The following is a 10877-nucleotide window of genomic DNA, read 5'->3' on the forward strand; positions in this document are numbered from 1 at the left end:
TGTGTATGTGCCTCACATATGTGAAGTCCCTGAAAAGTTTAGAAAAGAGCATTTGTTCCCTTGGAACTGAGGTTATCTATGGCCATTATCCACTATGTGGGTACTGGCAATTGAACCTGAGTCCTCTGCAAGAGTAGGAAATGATGAAGCACCTTGAGAACACATACAGTTATTTTCTATAGAATATGGTGATTTCTGTCTCTGAGGTTTGCTTCTCATTGTTCATAAGTTCTTTAAAGAAGTCTTTCCCCGGGGCTGGAGAGATGGCTCAGTGGTTAAGAGCACTGGCTGCTCTTTCAGAGGACCCAAAGTCAATTCCCAGCAGCCACATGGCAGTTCATAATTATCTATAACTCTAGTCCCAAGAGATCTCACACCCTCTTCTGGCCTCTCTGGGCACTAAGCACCTAAGTGTTTAATAGATAAACATGGAAGCCAAACACCCATACATATACACATACATATACACATACACATACATATACGTATACATATACATATACATCTTTCTCTTTGGTCTGTGAATCAGACTCAGTGCTTTAACATAACCTTTAGGTATATTACCTCATATTTTGCAGTAGTCCCTGCCTGAGGGCTGGCTGTGCTACCCATCCCTAGACCCTGGAGCTGTACTGGTGCACACCCCACAGGGCCAGGCTCTTCCACGGGAAGTCCCTTCTCTTGCCGTGGCCTTGGTGGGTTTCAGCCACCACTGTTTCCTTTGCTCCTGTCCATCTGAGCACAGATCCTGGCTCCCCGTTCCCTTGCAGGGCCACAGTGTCACAGACTGCCTAGCCATATGTGTGCATGCCAGATAGGCAGGCCAACTCCAAGGCACCAAGGCACCTGTGCTGCCTACCACCCACCATGCTGGCTGGCCTGAGCCTGCTGAGTGCCACCTGCCATATCTCCTCTGCTCCTGGGCTTACTGCTTTAGGTACTGGGTTTACTCACAAAATACAACTGAAAGGGGTAAAAGCAGTGGCTGGCGAGAGGGCTCAGTTGTAGAGCGCTTGTGCGAGCTTGCGGCCTTGAGTTTGATTCCCAAGCATCCACAGAGATGTGTGATGTGACAGCAAGCATAGATGGCATGTATTCTCAGGGCTGTGGACAGATGGTGACAGGAGGCCCCTGGGGCTTTCTGGCCAGCCTGTCTAGCTGAGTGCTTCAGGCTCCACAAAGAACCTGTCTTAGAAAAGAAGGTGGGCAGCTCCTGAGGAAGAATGTATAACACCAAAGACCTCAGGCCTCTGGATACAAAATCAGATGAGCATACATGCACGTGTATATACACACATAACGCACACACAGAATTATTTAGTATTTTAGAATGGCTAAGGCAGAGCACTGAATCAAGTGCCAGACTCATTCAGAGAGCAGGACCCACGTGGTGACATAGGTGGCCAGCCCTCAAGTCTGTCCCCTGCTCAGAACATTAACTCCAGCCTCTCCGTTTCTCATTTGTTCTATTTTGGGCCTTCATTTTCTTCTTTTAGCCTCCTTGTCAGTTAGCTACACTTGGCTGCAGGCTAGAGCTATGCTGAACACTTTGTAAAGCAAGATCAAAGTCATGTCTTTCAGCATCTGTGACAGGTCCCATTTTATAGAGGGGGAGCTGGGTTGTGGCATAGGGTCACATGAGCACAACCTGACTTCCCCACACTGCTCCCTGCTTTCAAAACTACTGGGGACTTGGCTTCTTTTTGTTAATTTCATTCTGTTGTGGGATATCCTTGGCCTGGTGAGATTTCAGACCAGATGGGAAGCCATTTCCCCCAAGATGATTCAAAGTCCTCAGGATTTTCACTAGTCACCTGCTTCCCGTGGGCCAGCCATGGGTGGTGTCCTCTAGGACAACAAGGTGAGTTCGTAGGCCTCTTCCACCCAAATACACTTCCTGATCAGCCTCTCTGGTCCTGTGGGTCCTTGTCTAATGTAGACGCTTATTTATCCAGACTGACCTTGCTGTACACTCTCCGTTCCCAAGGATGACCTTACATTTCCGGTGCCCCTGCTACCATGTACCAAATGCTGGGATTATAGGTGCATGGCTCCTACAGGGCTAGAGATGGAACTCAGGGCTTGGGGCATGCTGGGAAACACTTCCAGCTGGGTCATATTGCCTGCGTTGGTGTCACATGTTTTAAGTTTTTCTGTGGCTGGGCCTGGTGATACCATCTTTAATGCCAGAATTTGTGAGGGAGAGGCAGGTGGATCTCTGAGTTCCAGGACAACCTGGTCTACAGAGTGAGTTCACATACATTGACTGTTTATTAGGTGAAAAGAATGAGCAGAGTCGTGAGAACCAAAGACTTGAACCACCATCACAAAAGCGTTAAGCCCAGTACTTCTTCACAGAGAAGGGCCAAGTCACTAGAAAGGTGTGGGCCCTCCCGCTAAAGCTTAACTGTTCTTCTTCCATCTTGTGGGTCCCACGGTTTGAACATCGGCTATTGGCCTTGGCAGCAAGTGCCTTTACCTGGTGAGCCACCTCACTAGGCCAGGGCTGGAGCTAATATAACAGTTAAGCAGCAGCTGGGTACTGTTACCACATGCCTTAAATCCCAATATGTCAGAAAAGATACTTGTGAGTTCAAGACCAAGGTGGTCTACAGAGTTATTTTCAGGACAGCCTAGACTACAGAGAAATCTTTGAATCAAGAAACTAAAAAGAGGGGGGGGGGGGAAGGAGTTGAACCAGGAGGACACACAAACCTGGCTGCAAATTTTAGGAAGTAGTTTGTCAAGCCGGGCGGTAGTGGCGCACACCTTTAATCCCAGCACTTGGGAGGCAGAGGCAGGTGGGTTTCTGAGTTTGAGGCCAGCCTGCTCTACAGAGTGAGTTCCAAGACAGCCAGGGCTATACAGAGAGACCCTGTCTCGAAAAAACCAAAAAAAAAAAAAAAAAAAAAAAAAGAAGTTGTTTGTCCAGTGGTGGTCAACATGTCAAACAGCGACCTGCTATTTTTGTTCTAGGATGTAGCTGTCTATGTTTGATCCTTAGCTTTCTAGGTTGCTCCTTCAGCCAGCCCTAGACTGGTGATCACAGTATACCGAGTGATCACAGTATGTCTCCATTGAGTTGGAGCTTAAAGAAACAGGGTTAAGACCAGAGGAAGCCATTTTGATTCTAGGGCACTTGTACTGGTCCATTCCCCTTTCTCCACATTTACCTCTAACCAGAGGTACATAGACTCACTTGCAGCTGTCCTTACTATGAGGCAGGAGTTCACATCTGCAAGTTACTGTGCTCAGGACTAAATTCTTGATGTTTTCCTTGGCAAAGCTCCCCAGCCTCCCCTTTGAAGCAGATAGCAACTTCTTCATGCTTGGGACGGAATCCTTGAAGCGGGGCCTGGCCTCCTCTCCATTGTTCACGGATGGTCTCTGCACGTATCCTGCCAGACATTTCTGTCCTGGCCTCTTCACTTGCACTGTGGACACACAGGTCCAAGGCAAACTTGTCAATCTGTCGGGTACACGGGAGCCATGGAAATGACAGCAGATGGCCCAGGAGGGAAGAGGTCAGAGATGGTCAGAGTAGACCTGAGGCTTCTGAGCTCAGCGAGGCCGAGCCTCTGTTTAATACCAGAACTTACCTGCAGAGGTGGGAACTTTCAAAAAAGAGACTAGTGTGCAAACATCACAAAGCCAATAAACGTAGCCTTTTGAAGTAGTGGAGGAATGAAGAAACTGCTCGCTAAACAAATCTCCTAAGAGCTTGGCTTTCTGCAGGGAACAATAAAAAAAACGGATCCATTAAAAATTCCAAAAGGGGGCTGGGGAGATGGCTCAGCCCTTGAGAGCATTTGCTGTTCTTTCAGAGGCTGTGGGTTCGTTCACACATATGTGGTTCATAGCTGTATGTAACTCCAACTCAAGGGATCTGATACCCTCTTCTGGCCTCCATGGCTATGAGGCACATACATGGTACACAGACATATGGCCCATAAAGAAAAATAAATCCAAGAGGGAAAAAAAGAGAGAATTTCAAACTGAGGGCTGGCAAGATGACTCAAGTGTGTAAAGGCATTTATTGCTAAGGCCAGTGACCTGAGTTCAGTCCCCAGAAGCTACATGGGAGAAGAAAACTGACTCCCAGAAGTTAGCCCTTGACCGCCACGAAGATGCACCCCCATGTGTGTCTGTGCGCCAAGGCTAACCCTGGTGAAGCCGTATAGAAATATAAATGTAAATGTGTCACCAAGGGAACATGGGGTGGAAAAATGGCTCGGAAGTTAAGAGTGCTTATTCTTGAGCTGGAGAGATGGCTCAGCAGTTAAGAGCACTGACTGATCTTCTGAAGATCCTGAGTTCAAATCCCAGCAACCACATGGTGGCTCACTACCGTTTGTAATGAGATCTGAGATGGGATGCCTTCTTCTGGTATGTCTGAAGACAGCTACAGAATTATTTATTATAATAATAAATAAATCTTTTTTTAAAAAGAGTGCTTACTCTTTTTTGTTTGGTTGGTTTATTGAAATACTGTATTACACAGCCCTGACTATCCTGAAACTCATTATGTAGACCAAGCTGGCCTTGAACTTGCAAAGATCTGCTTGCCTCTGTCTCCCGAGTGCTGGGTTTAAAGCATATCCCACTACCACCTGATAATTTACTGCTTTATAAGACATTGTAGATCTAGTGTGCTAGCACACACCTTTAATCCCAGTGCTCAGAGACAAAGGCAGGTGAATCTTTGAGTTTGAGGCCAGCCTGGTCTACAGAGCAAGTTCCTGTACAGCCAGGACTATACAGAGAAACCCTGTCTTCAAAAGAAAAAAAAAAGATTTTCATATGATTGGGCGTTCTGCTTGAAAGTATGTGCACCACAAGCCCTTGGCAGCCAGAAGAGAGTGCGCATTTCCTGGAACTGGGGATTCAGATATTGTGAGCCACCTTGTGGGGATTCTTTGTAAGTTGCCAGTGCCTTTAACTACTGATACATCTCTCCAGCCCTCAACTTTACTGCTTTTCCAGAGCATCAGGATTTGGTTCTCAGAATCTACAAGGTGGCCCACAGCCACCTATACCTCCAGTCCCAGGGTTCTGATGCTTTCTACTGCCCTCCAAGGCGCTGCACACATATGGGATACATAAACCCATACAGGCACAAACACATACAAATTATAATTTTTTTTTCCTGAGACAGGGTTTCTCTATAGTCCTGGCTGTCCTGGAACTCACTCTGTAGACCAGACTGACCTGCAATTCAGAGATCCTCCTGTATCTGCCTCCTGAATGCTGGGGTTAAAGGTATGTGTGCCACCATGTCTGACCCATAAATTGTCATAAAGAAAAAGGGAACATGGACAGTGTTCACAATGATACTGATGTGGCCTTCACACTGACCCTGCCCAGGGCTCCTTCTTTGACCCCCACCAGCACTGCTACCAGTTTCACCAGTTGCCACACTGTCTACCAGTGTTCTTGGTGGTCCTTCTATGAGAACTCTGTCTCTGATGCTCACTCTTTTTTTTTTAAGATTTATTTATTATATGTAAGTACACTGTAGCCTTTTTATTATATGTAAGTACACTGTAGCCTTTTTATTATATGTAAGTACACTGTAGCCTTTTTATTATATGTAAGTACACTGTAGCTGTCTTCAGACACTCCAGAAGAGGGTTACAGATGGTTGTGAGCCACCATGTGGTTGCTGGGATTTGAACTCAGGACCTTCAGGAGAGTGGTCAGTGCTCTTAACCTCTGAGCCATCTCTCCGGGCCCCTCTGATGCTCACTCTTAATGAGATTAAGAATTTTGATTGGTAGTAGAGTGGTGGTGGCACTTTTCTTTTCTTTTTTTTTGGGGGGGGGTGTTGGTTTTTTGTTGTTGTTGTTTTTTAAGTTAATGACCACTTTTTTGTTTGTTTGTTTGTTTGTTTGTTTTGTTTTTGAGACAGGGTTTCTCTGAATAGGCCTGGATGTCCTGGAACTCACTCTGTAGACCAGGCTGGCCTCGAACTCAGAAATCCGCCTGTCTCTGTCTCCCAAGTGCTGGGATTAAAGGTGTGCCCCATCACGCCTGGCCAGTTGTTGTTGTTTTTGAGACAGGGTTTCTCTGTGTAGCCCTGGCCATCCTGGAACTCACTTTGTAGACCAGGCTGGCTTTGAACTCAGAAATCCACCCGCCTCTGCCTCCCAAGTGCTGGAATTAAAGGCGTGTGCCACCACCCCCCCAGCTGGCACTCACTTTTAATTCCAGCACTGGGGAGGCAGAGGCTGGTGGATATCTGAGGATCTCTGAGTTTGAGACCAGCCTGGTCTACAGAACGAGATCCAGGATAGCCAGGAATACACAAAATTAAAAAAAAGGAAAAAAAACATTTAACTGAAACAGGACAACTGGACATTAATGTAGGTGGCACCATGCCCTGGGATAGGGTCCCTGACCTGGATAAAGAGGAAAAAAGTGACCTGGGCACAGACATCGATCTGTCTGCTTCCTGAGTCTGGATGCCACATGGGCAGCAGCCGTAACTTCCTATTGGGATGGACCACGCCCCAAACCGTGAGCCAAGTCAACTCCTTTGTCCTCAGGCTGCTCCTGTTAAGTGTCTTATCACAGCACTAAGAAATGTATGTCACTAATGCACCCTCTGGGTCCTCTTGTGGATGCACCCTTTCAGGCCTCCGGTAAGACGCCACCAAAGGAGGCTTTCAAGAGCCCTGTCTCCCGCCATGGTACCTTCACGGGGTCTGGGGTCTCCGTTTCCCTGCCATACTGTAGACTCCATGAGAGCCAAGGACTATTTCCTTTGTTGTTGTTGTAGTAATTGGGAAAAAATGGTTAAGTTTTAACCTCCTTGAGCCTAGACTGGTCTCAAACTCATGGTGATCCTGCTGCCTCAGCCTCTCAAGTACTGGGATGTACCACCCATCTCCACATGTACCACCATGTCTAGCTCTGAAAAAGATTTCAAGAACAGATAACAAAAGAAGGCTGACACGTGAAACTCCATCTCCAGCCCAGCCCAGATCCCTCAGCGGTCAAGTCTTGAGCCCTCTGGCTCCATCCATTCCCCATTCCTGGTCCTTTCTGTTGTTATAGTAGTACAGAACAGACCTTCTCCACATAGTTCATCATATCATTGTGGGGCTGTAAATTTTTTTTTTCAAATCTTACTTTTAATGATGGTCCTCAAACGCCTCCCTTTTAGCCCCCCACTCACCAGAGGTAGTGGAAATGAAAGGATATGGGGGGAGTGGACTTGTTTAGAAATGGTTCTTTGAAACCACCCCTGTCTGTGTTGTCTGGAAATCAGCAGTTCACAGGTTAGCAACGGCAGCTCGATCCACTCGCGAACACTTCACGGAGATATCGGCAGTCTATTTTGGTAGTCAGGATAGCAAACATGAATCAGCAGCAGTGGCACTACCTAGTAGAGACAACCAGGCCTCAGCCCCGGCACAAGTCAGCAGGAGGGACAGGGCCATCAGGAGGAGCAGACGAAGTTCGTGGCTGTGCCTTTCTCAGGGAAGTGAAGATCAGTGAAGACACGAGACCCACAAGCACAGCCAGCTCTATAAGCAAGCCAAGCTCAGCCTCTGTCACTGTCCGCTGAGTTCTAGTTATTTCCCTCCCTCGTCACCCATCCTCCACGGGTCTCCTCTCAACATGTCTTGCCTCAGCTGGCATCACTACCAGTCAGCCCCTGTCCTTGTGGAAGCAGCTAGAAACTGCAGCACACTTTCAGAAGTTTTTTGGTGTGTTTCTCTCTATGGAGTCCCATCAAAGGGAGCTCAACTACATAATGTAAGGTGGACCAATGCATGCGTTGCCAGCAAAGAATCCTCCATCACGTGTCCTTTCGTGTACTTGCTTTAGCAGAACAGAACACCCTTTCTCCTGTGTCTGCTTCAGTGAAACGTCCCTTCACGAGTCTGCCTTAGCCTTTCACCTGTGTCCACTTTAGCTAAACGTTCCTTCATGCGTTTGCCCCAGCAAAATACCATCCAACCAACTTTCCACTTCCTGGGACTGGTTAGAGCACTGGAAGCAAGTTTGCTAGCCCTCCAATAATAAAATAGATGTCTCTATTAAGATGGTCAGCACTGCTGGGTAGTGGTGGCACATGCTTTAATCCCAGCAGGAGGCAAGGGGAGGTGGATCTCTGTGAGTTTGAGACCAGCCTAGTCTACAGAGAGAATTCGAAGATAAGTCAAGGCTACACAGAGAAACCCTGTCTCAAAAAGCCAAAATAAACAAATAAAATGGCTGTACTGAGACCCCACAGCCACAGGGCAAAATGCTGTAACAGAGAAATTACAGAAAGGGAAGATGCTCTGTCCAGTGTCACTTGCCCTCTTGCCTGTACCTGCTTGGGGTCCTAGACAAAATGAGGAAATCCAAGGGGAAGATGAGGCTAGGGGTGGAGATGGCGAGCTTCTATTTTAATTTTTTCCCCATATCATCTGCTCAAGGCAACACGTGCCTGCACCATTGGCTGCAGGAGCAGCAAATACCAGGTCAAGGGTTGACTAGAATCTGAGGGTGGGCTAGGGGTCCAGGATCACAGAGGCCCTAGGTGCAGACTTCTGACCTGAGGGCTTGCCAAGCCTTCCTGCAAAACCCACCTCAGATCTCAGGAGGCCAGACTTGCTGCAAAGCTTCCTGCCTGCTTTGTATGCTGTTGGGGCTGGGGATGTCATGGTGTGGTTGTTGGAGGCTCCAGGAAATGCGTGCAACCAAAGGCAGCCTGCCCATCTGGACACCCGAGATAAGGCCCCAAGCCATCTCTGGCAGTTTAGATGGATATCAGGACTAGCAATTGCAGTAGAAGTGTTTCTTGAACTGATCAGAAACAACCCCAGGGTGACACATCTGTTTGTGCTGAGGAAAACAGGACCCATTTTAGAGGTGTGAAGAGAAAATTGAGGGGAGCTAGTGAGCCCCAAGCTATAGTCCCACTCCTCGCTTAGTCACTTGGGGACCATGAGACCGGTATACCTCAGTTTCCTCATTTATCAACATACTGATTCCCTTCTGTTGGGTACTTTAACCAACTTGATGTTGCAGACATTTGCTAATCCTTAAGAAAACCTAGGATCAAAACAAGCAAACAAACAAGCAAATAAAAAAACTGGTGGCCGGGCAGTGGTGGCGCACGCCTGTAAGCCCAGCACTTGGGAGGCAGAGGCAGGCAGATTTCTGAGTTCGAGGCCAGCCTGGTCTACACAGTGAGTTCCAGGACAGCCAGGGCTACACAGAGAAACCCTGCCTCAAAAAAAATAAAAAATAAAAATAAAGAAAGAAAGAAATAAACCCCAGCACTAGATAGAAGCAGGTGGATCTCTGAATTGGAAACCAGCCTGATCTACAGAGTGAGTTCTAAGCCAGCCAGAGAGGCTAGCCTGGTCTATACAGAGAAACACTGTTTAAAAAAAAAAAAAAAAGAAAGAAAAAAGAAAAAACCAAAATAGAAAAAAACTGAAAATGTCCAATCCTGTCTGGATCCCTTTCTGTCTCCTATTCACCATCCTTGAGCTCAGAAGAACCTCTACCCTCCAGGTGTCTGTGTCGCTATACCCTGTCCTCCCTCTCTCACTACGAGGGGCATGTCCTCCACCTGAATGGTCTCAGTTCAGGGCCTTGAAATAGAATCCAGTTATGTGCCAATCAGAGCTTCCCGAAAGGCCCCCCTGTTGCTCGTGCCTCCTCCTTGGACCCTGTCCTCTCTTGTCATTGCCCCTCAGCTGCTCCATCTGTGTTGTCTTTGCATGCTCAGCTGGTGTTCTGAGCTCTACCTCCCAATGACGGGACGTCTCATCTCAGAACCACACCAAGCTCAGCGTGCTAGTGTTGGAATCATGCTCATGCCTTTCTCTTGCTCCATAAACCTACCTGAGCCTGCAAAAAACCAATCTGCAGGGATCTCTGACACACCTCTTCCCATCACCACTGTCTTAAGCCATTTCATGTTGCCTTAATAAAATACTTGATGCTGGATTATGTATTCGTTTAATGAAATGGGATGTCATATAGTTGTCCATGCTGGTATCAAACTTCTGGTCCTCCTGTCTCTTCTTCTTCTTTTTTTTTTTTAAGGATTTATTTATTCATTATATTTAAGTACACTGTAGTTGTCTTAAGACACACCAGAAGAGGGCATTGGATCCCATTACAGATGGTTGTGAGCCACCGTGTGGTTGCTGGGAATTGAACTCAGGACCTCTGGAAGATCAGTCAGTGCTCTTAACTGCTGAGCCATCTCTCCAGCCCCTCCTGTCTCTTCTTAAGGGATGGGGTTACAGGCAAGTGTCACCATGTTTGGTGAGACTTCTGGTTTGCTCAAAGTTCTGGAAGCTGGGAAGTCCAAGAGGACAGCATCCGTACCTGGTGTCTTTCTGTGTCAGCGTGGCTCTGAAGAAGGGGCAAGCCTGTCTGCCATCGCTCCTCTTCCTCTCCTTAGAAAGACACCAATGTGGTCGTCGTCATCGTCGTCGTCGTCGTCGTCGTCGTCGTCGTCATCGTCGTGGGGCCCTGACTCCATTAATCCTAACTCCTCCATCTCCCCAAAGCCCTACATCGATTGCCATGGCCAACTACCACCAATGTGATTTTTAGGTTTGTGTTTCCAAAAGCTGAACTTTTGCAGGACACAATTCAAACCACCCCAAACCCCACTGATTTTATACCTCCCCCCTCTGCCACCAGCCAAGGCTAACTCTATCATTGCTTGCCTGCACCAGTCCTTTATGCTGTATCTTTCTGCCCCCATGTAATGGCCATAAAACTTCACATAGTTCTCAGTCGTTAGAGAATCAGTGAGCTCATGTCAAGAGCTTGCTTAATAACCAATGACTTCCTTGTTAAGACTAGGTTGAAACTCACTGTTTAGATTGAACTAGTTTTGAATTCACAGAGATCTG

This window comes from Apodemus sylvaticus, chromosome 17 (genome assembly GCF_947179515.1).
Source record: "Apodemus sylvaticus chromosome 17, mApoSyl1.1, whole genome shotgun sequence".
Taxonomy (NCBI): domain Eukaryota; kingdom Metazoa; phylum Chordata; class Mammalia; order Rodentia; family Muridae; genus Apodemus; species Apodemus sylvaticus.